This window comes from Salvelinus alpinus, chromosome 8 (assembly GCF_045679555.1).
Source record: "Salvelinus alpinus chromosome 8, SLU_Salpinus.1, whole genome shotgun sequence".
NCBI classification, from domain to species: Eukaryota; Metazoa; Chordata; class Actinopteri; order Salmoniformes; family Salmonidae; genus Salvelinus; species Salvelinus alpinus.
The window spans coordinates 33,422,915-33,433,989 of NC_092093.1; the positions used below are offsets into that span (position 1 = coordinate 33,422,915).

The 11,075-nt window shown below is 42.5% G+C and overlaps 1 long non-coding RNA gene across 1 annotated transcript; it reads left to right on the forward strand.

Annotated features, from left to right (window-relative positions):
* Positions 1-1,713: 1,713 nt before the first annotated feature.
* On the forward strand, positions 1,714-9,072 carry LOC139582360 (uncharacterized). The gene is made up of 3 exons (XR_011676327.1): positions 1,714-1,922; positions 2,562-2,658; positions 7,775-9,072. It is a non-coding gene; the product is annotated as an uncharacterized lncRNA (long non-coding RNA).
* The last annotated feature ends 2,003 nt before the right edge of the window (positions 9,073-11,075 follow it).

An 11,075-nucleotide genomic window follows, 5' to 3' on the forward strand; every position in this document is an offset into this window, starting at 1 on the left:
ACAAGATAAAGTACTTTACCCGTTGTAACCTTGAGTTATTTTATTCTAAGACCCACAAGTCCTCTGGAGGAGATTGAATGTAATATCCACAATCAAGAAATGAAGGTTACACATAGTATTACGTTTGGCTCTCTTTGGCTTCATTTTATATCAGGGCATTGTTTGGCCTAAATAAAGCCAGGAAAAAACGAAGTTATTGATGCTGGTTTAAAAGCCTTAAACAGAGGAAAGAAAAGGCAGAGACCACATCAGACAAAATAAACTATTCCTGCAACTTGTAATTATGTTTGAAATGTGGTAACTAGAAATTGAGATTTCCAATTACTTGCAAGGTCTTTTGAGATATAAGTCTGCTTCACATGGTTCCACTTTACAAGCTTGAGGAGTAACAAACAAATTGCACCTCATTTGGTTCACTGGGGTATTTTTAACTGCCCTCGGCTAGCGTGGCTGCAGGACAATCAATGACGTGTTGAGACAAAAACTGACACTGCAGAAAGCTTGATAGGGCGTACACAATGCCGTTGATTTACATGAGAAATATAGAGGCACAGTTTATGGAGGGCCTGGCTGGGCATTATAAACGTCATGCAGCTAATCCCTCCGGGAGAATGGAGAGACAACACAGGCTTACACTGACATGCCAAATGAAGATGTTGTCACCCATGACATAGAGAAAGGAATGATTCGTCTTTGAGATGATAAGAACAGCTATAGTTTAATCTCTCTGAGAGAACAAGTATAGCTCAAGAGGGTGCTGTTAATTGTTTTACTTCATACGTGTCCTGCTGCAGCAGCTAAGGTGTTTTTCAACTCCACATGACGTTGTTCTCGTTTTGGCATGGACTTCAGAAGATGTGTAGGATTTCAGAAAGCAAAGCACCTTGTTCTTTTTATTGCTTAGAAGCGCCGTCCAATAGTGCAGCTTTTATAACGCTACATAGTGGGGTGTTTGTTCGTTTGCTCCTCACAAGCAGGGCCAAGCTGGCGGCCTGAAGAGAGGAACCCATAAAAGGCTGCTAGCCTGAGTACGGACAGCATGGTGTTAGCTCTCCTCTGTAATTGGTCACTTTAATAGGAGGCTCCGGTTCAAACCGAGAGGTTTGGAGAGCTGCAGAGAACACGCTCACCACCCCTTTCTCTCTCTCTGCTGGGAGCTGAGAGGTGGATAGCACACACATGCACGCACCTGCAGTCATTGACTCACACAAACACACACACACACTGGAGAAAGAGACACACAGGAGAACAAGAGGTTCTTGATACGAATACATTTACCACATCAATTAACAATAAATGATTTGTCATCAGGATGTAAAAAGTGTCATCCTTGAAAATATAATTTGTCATACTTCTATGAGAGACTAGCTAGCAGACACTATGTTATATAAAACAGGCAGCGTCTCAGGACAAGCCACTGATTCAGTTAAGTATCAGAAACTATACAGCATTCCAAACAGATACCAGGAGTAAAAAAAATTGCAACAGAACACAATAGAGCTCAGTGACTGCATTATTAACCAGAGGATATAACTCACAACACTGAGATTACACGTTGTTATTTCACTCCCATAAAAGTTTATTAGTTTAACACAATAAATGGCCCAGTCATGCTGAAGTTTTTTAATGAAAACAAGAGGCCTCTGCCGCTCTTTTAAAAGAAACAGCTTGGTAGACACTAAGCAATTCTGAAAGCGAGTGGTGGGAGGAAGAGGGGGGATATGGGTAGTGAGGGTGAAGGAGCTTCATCCCTCTTTAAAACAAACTGGCATAACTCTCTCGTGTTATAATGGACGCTTCCTGAGCTGCTGACTGTATTAATGTATTTTTAAAAGCTCCTTTGTAAAGAGGAGAAATGGTCGACTTCACACCGAAAAGTGTCACATCCATTTTAATTGGAGAAAAAAGTCCTTGTCCGGCAGGTAATTCTAAGAAGTCAAATGTCCTTTGGGAAAATATTTGATAGTAGAAAGAAGACAGAAAGTTAAACATAGACCTGTGCTGCATGTTGATAAGTTAAGATGTTTGTTTGTTGAGTTGTAATCCTATTCAGGACTGTTCAAGTGATGTACTACTGTTTGTGGCTATTCATCAATCTAATACATGTAGGAATGATTACGGAAACTCAGAGTAAACTATACAATGATAGGAAGTTGAAAACAATGACAAATTCAAACCAACTGAGCTCCATCTCTATGAGCATACTGTCCTAGAATGCTTGAATTGGGATTCTTCTTGACAAGTTGGCTCTGTTGACATTGTGTGGTCACCACATGCAGCAGCAGCAACAGCTGACTGGTCTGATAGAGAAGAGAGGGAAGAAGAGAGGTAGAAGAGAGGGAGAAGAGAGGGAAAAGAGAGTCGGAAGAGAGGGTAGATCAGCGGGAACAGCTGTGTTTTCCACAGGGGTCTCAGGGCTAAGCCCTCTCATAACCACGCTTCTTGCTGGATCGAGGCCTTAAACAGTTATTACCACAAAGGCCTTTCTGCTGATGACTTGGGCACATTGTTCCCATACTGGTGGCATCCTGTCTAATTTGAAAGGGAATGTATGGTTACAGATGCTGAGTGCTGACCCAGTGCAGTGAAGGAGGAACAAGGCCCGGCAGCAGACAGTAGCTGTACAGTCCCCCTGCTTGACCAGTCAGAGGAAATTAGGTACAGTACCCAATCCCCCTCCAACTCCCCACCACACCTATCCATGTTCCTTTGACTGTGACCTTAATTAGAAAAACAACACACATTCAGTAATAGTTTTAAAAAGTAGTTACTTTCTGAGATCTGTACTCAAATAGTTTTGGCAAGTAGTCACTTATTCAAATAGTTGTAGTCACCTCCAACGTAACTATTTGTTCCTCCCCAAAAAATGTACCTTTCACAAAGCATAGTTAAAACTATAGTTGTCCCTGGTCTGATCTGGAGTGCATTCTGGAATACCGCCATTCAGCAAACAAATTCAAATGTTGCAGAGGAATGTGCAACATATGACATTCAGGCCAATTAGTATGTAATGCGGTCACTAACACGTGAAGCCTCTCCCTGTCAACAAACACGATGCTGAATGGGACGCAGCGTGTCAGTCCAAAGTGAGTTCCTAGCAAACGTTTAATGGCATTTGAAAATGGAAATAGTTGAAGAAAAAACCTTCTGCAAACGTGCTGAACCTTGACCAATAAGCATGAGTCTGCTGTTTGCTTGTCTTTTTGCACATTCCTCTGCAACATTTGAATTTGTTTGCTGAATGGCGGTATTCCAGAATGCACTCCAGATCAGACCAGGGACAACTATAGTTTTAACTATGCTTTGTGAAAGGTACATTTTTTGGGGAGGAACAAATAGTTACGTTGGAGGTGACTACAACTATTTGAATAAGTGACTACTTGCCAAAACTATTTGAGTACAGATCTCAGAAAGTAACTACTTTTTAAAACTATTTGAATACAGATCTGAGAAAGCAACTACTCAAAAACATATTTGAATACCAATCTCAGGAAGTGACTGCTTTTCTGAAACTATTGGATTGGCTGCCTTCAACTAATGGCAGGGCTGTATCTGGAACTGCATTTTGAAGATAGAAATATAATGAATAGAAAACACACAATCTCCTATAATATTCCAATCTGTCTGACAGCCACATTGGATCTCCACATTACATTTCTATCTGAACATTTTGTAAATGTCCATTCTCCTGAATATCCATTGTGCAGGGGTACATAATCAAGTCAAACCAATTAACCAACACTTACCATTAAACTGTTCTTGTTCCTGTGTAATAAAACTGTAATTACTTTTGGAGCAACATTTTATTAGCATGTAGTTACATAATACCTTGGCAATTTCATTTAAATTTTTTATTTTTTTATTTATTTAACCTTTATTTAACCAGGTAGGCAAATTGAGAACACGTTCTCATTTACAATTGCGACCTGGCCAAGATAAAGCAAAGCAGTTCGACACATACAACAACACATAGTTACACATGGAGTAAAACAAACATATAGTCAATAATACAGATGAAAAAAAATAAGTCTATATACAATGTGAGCAAGTGAGGTGAGATAAGGGAGGTGAAGGCAAACAAATATATGTATAAATAAATAAAAATATAAAAAGGCTATGGAGGCGAAGTGAGTACAACACAGCAAGTAAAATAAAAACTAAAAAACACTGGAATGGTTGGTTTGCAGTGGAAGAAAGTGCAAAGTAGAGACAGAAATAATGGGGTGCAAAGGAGCAAAATAAATTAATAAATAAATACAGTAGGTAAAGAGGTAGTTGTTTGGGCTAAATTGTAGATGGGTTATGTACAGGTGCAGTAATCTATGAGCTGCTCTGACAGCTGGTGCTTAAAGCTAGTGAGGGAGATAGGTGTTTCCAGTTTCAGAGATTTTTGTAGTTCGTTCCAGTCATTGGCAGCAGAGAACTGGAAGGAGAGGCGTCCAAAGGAAGAATTGGTTTTGGGGGTGACTAGAGAGATATACCTGCTGGAGCGCGTGCTACAGGTAGGTGCTGCTATTGTGACCAGCGAGCTGAGATAAGGGGGGACTTTACCTAGCAGGGTCTTGTAGATGACCTGGAACCAGTGGGTTTGGCGACGAGTATGAAGCGAGGGCCAGCCAACGAGAGTGTACAGGTCGCAGTGGTGGGTAGTATATGGGGCTTTGGTGACAAAACAGATGGCACTGTGATAGACTGCATCCAATTTATTGAGTAGGGTTTTGGAGGCTATTTTGTAAATGACATCACCGAAGTCGAGGATTGGTAGGATGGTCAGTTTTACAAGGGTATGTTTGGCAGCATGAGTAAAGGATGCTTTGTTGCGGAATAGGAAGCCAATTCTAGATTTGACTTTGGATTGGAGATGTTTGATGTGGGTCTGGAAGGAGAGTTTACAGTCTAACCAGACACCTAGGTATTTGTAGTTGTCCACATATTCTAAGTCAGAGCCGTCCAAAGTAGTGATGTTGGACAGGCGGGCAGGAGCAGGCAGCGATCGGTTGAAGAGCATGCATTTGGTTTTACTTGTATTTAAGAGCAGTTGGAGGCCACGGAAGGAGAGTTGTATGGCATTGAAGCTCGCCTGGAGGGTTGTTAACACAGTGTCAAGAGAAGGGCCAGAAGTATACAGAATAGTGTCGTCTGCGTAGAGGTGGATCAGAGAATCACCAGCAGCAAGAGCGACATCATTGATGTAAACAGAGAAGAGAGTCGGTCCAAGAATTGAACCCTGTGGCACCCCCATAGAGACTGCCAGAGGCCCGGACAACAGACCCTCCGATTTGACACACTGAACTCGATCAGAGAAGTAGTTGGTGAACCAGGCGAGGCAATCATTAGAGAAACCAAGGCTGTCGAGTCTGCCAATGAGGATGTGGTGATTGACAGAGTCAAAGGCCTTGGCCAGGTCAATGAATACGGCTGCACAGTATTGTTTCCTATCGATGGCGGTTACGATATCGTTTATGACCTTGAGCGTGGCTGAGGTGCACCCATGACCAGCTCTGAAACCAGATTGCATAGCGGAGAAGGTGTGGTGTGATTCGAAATGGTCGGTAATCTGTTTGTTGACTTGGCTTTCGAAGACCTTAGAAAGGCAGGGTAGGATAGATATAGGTCTGTAGCAGTTAGGGTCAAGGGTGTCCCCCCCTTTGAAGAGGGGGATAACCGCAGCTGCTTTCCAATCTTTGGGGATCTCAGACGACACGAAAGAGAGGTTGAAGAGGCTAGTAATAGGGGTGGCAACAATTTCAGCAGATAGTTTTAGAAAGAAAGGGTCCAGATTATCTAGCCCGGCTGATTTGTAAGGGTCCAGATTTTGCAGCTCATTAAGAACATCAGCTGACTGTATTTGGGAGAAAGAGAAATGGGGAAGGCTTGGGCGAGTAGCAGAGGGGAGGGCAGTGCTGTTGTCCGGGGTAGGGGTAGCCAGGTGGAAAGCGTGGCCAGCCGTAGAAAAATGCTTATTGAAATTCTCAATTATAGTGGATTTGTCGGTGGTGACAGTGTTTCCTATCTTCAGAGCGGTTGGAAGCTGGGAGGAGGTGTTCTTATTCTCCATGGACTTTACGGTGTCCCAGAACTTTTTTGAATTTGTGTTGCAGGAAGCAAATTTCTGCTTGAAAAAGCTAGCCTTGGCTGTTCTAACTGCCTGTGTATATTGGTTTCTGGCTTCCCTGAAAAGTTGCATATCACGGGGGCTGTTCGATGCTAATGCAGAACGCCATAGGATGTTTTTCTGTTGGTTAAGGGCAGTCAGGTCAGGAGAGAACCAAGGGCTATATCTGTTCCTGGTTCTAAATTTCTTGAATGGGGCATGCTTATTCAAGATGGTGAGGAAGGCATTTTAAAAAAATGACCAGGCATCCTCTACTGACGGGATGAGATCAATATCCTTCCAGGATACCCCGGCCAGGTCGATTAGAAAGGCCTGCTCGCTGAAGTGTTTCAGGGAGCGTTTGACAGTGATGAGTGGAGGTCGTTTGACCGCTGACCCATTACGGATGCAGGCAATGAGGCAGTGATCGCTGAGATCTTGGTTGAAAACAGCAGAGGTGTATTTGGAGGGCAAGTTTGTTAGGATGATATCTATGAGGGTACCCGTGTTTACGGAATTGGGGTGGTACCTGGTAGGTTCATTGATAATTTGTGTGAGATTGAGGGCATCAAGCTTAGATTGTAGGGTGGCTGGGGTGTTGAGCATGTTCAAATTTAGGTCGCCTAGCAGCACGAGCTCTGAAGATAGATGGGGGGCAATCAGTTCACATATAGTGTCCAGAGCACAGCTGGGGGCAGAGGGTGGTCTATAGCAGGCGGCAACGGTGAGAGACTTGTTTTTAGAGAGGTGGATTTTTAAAAGTAGAAGTTCAAATTGTTTGGGAACAGACCTGGATAGTATAACAGAACTCTGCAGGCAGTCTTTGCAGTAGATTGCAACACCGCCCCCTTTGGCCGTTCTATCTTGTCTGAAAATCTTGTAATTGGGGATGAAAATGTCTGAATTTTTGGTGGTCTTTCTAAGCCAGGATTCAGACACGGCTAAAACATCCGGGTTGGTAGAGTGTGCTAAAGCAGTGAACAAAACAAACTTAGGGAGGAGGCTTCTAATGTTAACATGCATGAAGCCAAGGCTATTACGGTTACAGAAGTCATCAAAAGAGAGCGCCTGGGGAATAGGAGTGGAGCCAGGTACTGCAGGGCCTGGATTCACCTCTACATCACCAGAGGAACAGAGGAGGAGTAGGATAAGGGTACGGCTAAAAGCTATGAGAATTGGTCGCCTAGAGCTACTAGAGCAGAGAGTAAAAGGAAGTTTCTGGGGGCGATAAAATAGTTTAAAGGAATAATGTACAGACAAAGGTATGGTAGGATGTGAATACAGTGGAGGTAAACCTAGGTATTGAGTGATGATGAGAGAGATCTTGTCTCTAGAAACATCATTGAAACCAAACCAAACCAATTGCATAGCAATGAGCTGTGTTTTTTTGTAACTACTATACACAAGAGGAATAGTGACTGTTCCTATTCCACTTATGTAATAACTCCATTATTATGCAATTCGATAAAAATAAAAATAAATTCTGTGTAACAACGATGTTGCTGTTGTAATAATGTTGTAATAATCAAAGTTACTACACATTATGCCAACTGTTACTGGATTACCTTATGTCTCACTCATTATGAAAATATATTTGTTAGTAATTTTGAAGCTGCAACAGTGGTCTATTGGAATTTGTTATTGATTTTTTTGTTACCCCTTTTTCTCCCCAATTGGTAGTTACAGTCTTGTCTCATCGCTGCAACTCCCGTACGGATTCGGGAGAGGCGAAGGTCGAGAGCCGTGCGTCCTTCGAAACACAACCCAACCCAACCAAGCCAAGCCGCACTGCTTCTTGACACAATGCCCACTTAACCCACAAGCACCAATGTGTCAGAGGAAACACCGTACACATGGCAACCGTCTCAGCGTGCACTGCGCCCGGCACGCCACAGGAGTTGCTAGTGTGTGATGTGTTAAGGACATCCCTGCCGGCCAAACCCTCCCCTAAGCCGGACCAGTTGTGCACCGCCCCATGGGTCTCCCAGTCGCGGCCGACTGCGACAGAGCTTGGACTCGAACCCAGAATCTCTAGTGGCACATCTAGCAATGTGATGCAGTGCCTTAGAACACTGTGCCACTCGGGAGGCCCTAAGGTCTATTCTAATTTTGAGGTGATTCTATGTCCCTCATGTATTTAATCATAGACTAAAAGCTATATTAACATTCATATCTAAGAGCCCTCCAAACCATGTGCATATTATCATATATTTAGACTAATTCAACTAACTGTTGTAGTTTCCGGTTCTTCATTAAATGTTTGGCAGCAATCAAATACAATTTCTTTTTGTTTTCAAGAAAGCATATATTCAAATACCGTCAAACAGTATTTGGTTTTCTGAGAGGTATTCAAATTCCTTTCAAATATATATTTCTTTCTGAGACCTGTATTTTAATATCAAAGAAAATAGTTGCCTTTTAGTTGCCTTTTAAACTATATAAACTATATTCGACTACCTCAAGTATTTTGAAAAGTTGGTATTTTCAAATAAACAACTATCTCGTTCCCAGGTCTGATCAGTTCCTGTCTTGAGATAATCATCCGCACCATTAAGAGTTTCATACGTACTGCCGAGACACTACATCTGCAGAGCTGAGAGAAAAAAGTCAGCCACCATAAACTAATGAAGTACAAGCCTGTTTATCTTGGCAAGTCTGGGAGAAATATTTAATTGCTTCGGAGAAAGTCTAATGCCTGCCGAACCATAACTGTTCAGGCTCCAACACTGTTATTTAAAACACTGTTGGATGATTGTGCAATGTGGTAACTGTGAAGCTTTGAGGGGTTTATGATTACCAGGATGTAGCCTGTTTTCCAAACACTGTTAGATCATCTATTCCATGATGCATTTCATGGAGGTATGAAAATAGCTCCAATGGTGCCATGTATTGCATAGGATTCTCAAATATGGCATACATGCAATACTATTCAATGAGTCATTCAATTTTGTCATAGTGAATAAACTGCTTTACAATTCGGGTATTGGAAGCCATGTGTATTTTTATGAGTTGAAGTTATGTGATTATATCCATCCAGATTCCACACCCCAGTCTGCAATAACTCTCCATGTAATGCATAGAGCTACAGTACTAGAGAGTAAACCTGGTCAGCAATGTCAGAAGTGTTATTGGAATCAGTTCCCGTCTTCATTTGTGACCACGTCACAGACAGGCAATAATATTCAAAAAGTACATATATATAAAGTAATGAAAAACAGTAAATAAAATAAAAATTTAATTAAATAAATAAATGTATTTCTCCTCACTGTCCCATCCCCCCCCCCCCTTTTGTGGTGAAACCCATTCCTATTCCCCCCTCCGTCGCTCCCCACCTCTCCCACTCCCCACCTCTCCCACTCCCCACCTCTCCCCCTCCCCCCATGGGCTTATGTTGTGGCCATATCTATGCAGAAAACAAAACATCATGGGTAACTTTTCTTATGTTTGTTAAATTGTTTGTAGGACCGAGGCACACATGAATAGAATCAGCCTGCATACATCGATATTCAATACAGATATTTAAAATACAATTGATGAATTCAAACATGATTACATTAGAATAACTCATAATAAGCTTTCAACCTTTTCGACTGCTCTATGCATCTAATGTTGTTTCCTTGGCGCTGTTCACATGAGCTATGGGCTCTAGTGAAAGAACATCAAGGAAGTTTTGTAGCCATTGAGTAATGCTAAGCTTATGTGGAGGCTTCCATCTGGTCACTAACATTTGTTTTACCGAAGTCAATCCAGGCAACTATACTCGTTTCGGAGGTACTGTGAGAGTCAGTGAAGAGTCATCGTTCAACAATAATATTGGGACGATAGGAAATGGCAGCACCAACTGTGCTCGACACAGACCTGGCAACCTGTGACAAAAAGGTTTTCACACTGGGGCAGTCCCACATCATGTGACCACGAGGTCTTCACATTGGGGCAGTCCCACATCATGTGACCAGGAGGTCTTCACACTGGGGCAGTTCCACATCATGTGACCACGAGGTCTTCACATTGGGGCAGTCCCACATCATGTGACCAGGAGGTCTTCACATTGGTGCAGTCCCACATCATGTGACCAGGAGGTCTTCACATTGGTGCAGTGCCACATCATGTGACCAGGAGGACTTCACGCTGGGGCAGTTCCACATCATGTGCATGAAGCTTCCAATATTTCCTTGAGAACACAACAGACAATTTGGAATAGAAGCAAGTTTAAATTGGAAGCGGTTCCACAAATTTGTAGTGTATTAATTGATGATTCATATTTTGGAGGACATTGGGATGTTTTTCAGAATAAAATTTAATAAATGACGAACCAGGTGAATTATACATATTGTTTAAGGTCATGAAAGGATAATAAACCTTCATCATTCATTATGTCAGAAAGTTGATGAATTCCTTGTTCATTGTTTAAAATAATTTTATTTGGGTTTCCAAATGTCTGACTCCAATCTCTGTTGGACAAAGCCTGTTTGATGAGGATGAACTAGTTTGTGTAAAATGGTTTCAAGACGTTCGGCTTGAACCTTGGCGTACAATTTCATGTCACTGTTAATGAGGGACAGAGGCCTATGACTTGATGTAAGTATCCATTGTTGTTCGGCGCTTCCACACAGGATGTCATGTGGGCCTTGTGTATTTGTGTCAACGTGGGAAGCAGAGGGTTCGGCGAGCGCAGCAGCGCATCAACAGGAAGAGGAGCATGGACCGGGGCTCACCCTGATGTGTGGCTGTGACCCCGTACTGTAGCAGCATGTACTGTATGTCCCTATTCCCACTGGTGGAGATGGGGTCGGGCTCACCAATATGTGGCTTTGACCTCATAGTTTACAGTATATACTAGTAGCATATACTACTATACTGTACGTCATTGTTGGTTCCCATCGGACACTAAAGTAGCTGCTGCTACACAACAAGACCTAGCCATGTTGTAGGCATAGTGAGTGACTCTGCAACTCTATTGCCCAGTCTGCATAGCTCCCGC